The following is a 2,943-nucleotide window of genomic DNA, read 5'->3' on the forward strand; positions in this document are numbered from 1 at the left end:
ATGTAGGCCGGTAGTTACAACGTTTTAGTCTACTCAGTACCTACGACTTTTTACTGTATAAGCTCACATCCACTTAAGACTGTTTATTTTATTCAGCACTTATGACTTTTAAAAGTTGTATGAGCAAGAAGTTGTGACCTTCTGTGGCAGTCAACAATTACGACTTTTTACTGTACGATTGTTTTTTTGTATTGTCCTGCTGTTACGTGACTGTGTCAATAATTGTTTGTCTGTGCCTCAGGTTCGAGAACGTCTGCGCGTGGCCTTGGAGCGAGTGGCACAGCTGGAGGAGGAACTGGCCACAGCTAATCAAGAGGTGAGTCTTTCTAGTTCTCGGGAGGGAGGGGAGGGAGAGAGAGGGAGAGATGAAATGGAGAGAGAGGGATTGAAGGAATGGAGAGAGAGAGAGAGAGAGAGAGAGAGAGAGAGAGAGAGAGAGAGAGAGAGAGAGAGAGAGAGAGAGAGAGAGAAAGAGAGAGAGAGGAATAGAGAGATATATAGATAGAGAGGGAAAGAGAGAGAGAGAGAGAGAGAGAGAGAGAGAGAGAGAGAGAGAGAGAGAGAGAGAGAGAGAGAGAGAGAGGGGGGAGAGAAATATATAACAGTTATCGAATAGAGCCTGTTTATAGCGTAGTTCACACTCTTTTCAATATATTTATAATATGTTACAGGTGATATCTTAACTACAATGGTGACGTTGGTAATCTAGTGGTCAGGTTACCGGACTCGAAAATGTGAGATTGTTGGTTCTGGTGTTCGAGGCTCAGTTCAGTCCACCGTTGTGTCCTTGAGAAAGGCACTTTACACATTACACGAATCTTCAAGTTTGGCCGGGTCCTATCGGCAATAGGTGTTAAAGTCGAATGATCCACCTCTTGATTAGCTATACGGTATTGGAAGGGTTGTTAAACCAACACAATTTCACATTTTCAAATATAGTGCCCACATCTGATAAATTTGGGCTACGTGGATATGAACGTCTTTAAAACTATTCAGGCAACCAAACTTCAAGAATCTAGATTTCAACTATAGCCAGACCTGTCCAAAACGACCACACATTGTCGAGGAGAAAAGTCGTTATCTTAGACAAATGGTCCTCTTAGACTTTATGATACTGTACATTTATATAATATCGATTCTTACTCACTCTCTCAACCTTTATCCCTAACACCCTTGATTTTAAACTAAAATGGCACGTAAAACTGAACACCTTGGCTTCTCTGACAAAGACGAAAAATCTCGGAGGTCTCCTGTCCAGGTTGCGAATGTTGAAGATCCCATGGTGGTTAACAATCGTAGAAGAATAAGCCGTTACCCCCACCTGGGCAAAAGTCAAAATTAAAAAAAATTCCGTACCATAAAGAAAATCACATCACACTTGTAAATAGTAAAACTCACCTTTACACCTTCCTTGGTTCTAAACGTATTGATTATGTCTATGCCTTGGAGCATATCAAGGACGTCGATATAATATGAAAAGGGGGGGGGGGGGGGAGTCGTACATGTACTTGGGCAATCAACTTCTTCTTTTATGTCTACCGCTTAGGAAAAGCGGTATCATGCATCCTGCTCTAGTCATCATCAATATCGACGGACAGCATGGGCAAGATGATTAGGAGGATACTATCTTAAGTTTTTGAAAGTGCTGAATTGAGATGATTCGGTGTTTTATCTTTATGGTTAGGTTACCAAACTCGTAATTGTAAGGTTGCGGGTTCGGGGATTCCAGCTGCGGGCACGGCGATGTGTCCTTGGGAAAGACACTTCACACAAATTTTTCCTCACTTCACCCAGGTGGGAATGGATACCCGGCCATAGACAGCCAAAGACTTTGTCAGTATGTTCGTGCTTTAGCGCCTATTTGGCTGCTTGCACTGTATGCTTCCCAGGAAGTTGAGGTTGCTTCAGAATGCTCTGAGGTCTGCTGGGATAAGAGTAGAGATTGTGAAGCGCATTGTGCTTGCTGTTGAGCGAGGATTTGCGCCCTACAAATGCTACCTATTATTATTCTTAAGCCAGATTTGAATTAGAACTATTTTCTTGTCACTTGGGCAACCAGTAGGTCTATCATTAGCCCTTACCTCCCCCCTCCCCGCAGGAATAAAGTAAGTGGTAAGAAAGCAAAACTTTCCCTCATCTGAAAACCTTTTCAGAAGACGTTATTATAAGCCGTTAGTTAGTGTTAACAGTTTACATTTCCATCGACGCTGTGCAGAAAATGCGGATACTATATACTTCGACACTTTCAGCCAAGGAAAACCTGAGTTGTAGGGGACAACCCCCTCCCCCTTTTTTACACACACATACACATACACACACACATACACACACACACACACACACACACACACACACACACACACACACACACACACACACACACACACACACACACACACACACACCCTGTCGACTAAAAAATGGAATTGCTCGATTAAACAGCATACAGTGGAAGCAGCTGATAAAGGGCTCAAACACTAACAAACTGACAAGGTATTTCGCTGTCTGTAGCCGGGTACTCACTCCCAAATGAGTGAAGTGGGGACAATTTGTATAAAAGTAGCCTTCCAAAGACTCATAGTTGGGCCCCTAACGGATTCTGCAGCTACCTCGCATAGGGTGGGGGCCTAGAGCGGAGTGTCATGATTGTGCTCTACTTTTAGTTTTAGTAAGAGTTTTACGGCATTTGCAAGTATAAGTATTGAAGATTAGAGATGTTTTAAGAGTCTAATATACAAAACAAGGGAGGAGAGAAAACACATTGATAAATGTTTGATAAGCGCCCGCCAACCACCCACGATATTGTGCAATGAGATGGCCTCTTTGTGCTGAGACGTGAATTTTGGCAACTTCACCAACGTTTAACCGGCATCTGTGATGTAACGGTTAGGCACACAGAGGTAGTAAGAAAAAAGATCTGAGTTCGGTTCCGTACACAACCCC

This window comes from Aplysia californica, unplaced genomic scaffold (genome assembly GCF_000002075.1).
Source record: "Aplysia californica isolate F4 #8 unplaced genomic scaffold, AplCal3.0 scaffold00173, whole genome shotgun sequence".
Lineage (NCBI taxonomy): Eukaryota > Metazoa > Mollusca > Gastropoda > Aplysiida > Aplysiidae > Aplysia > Aplysia californica.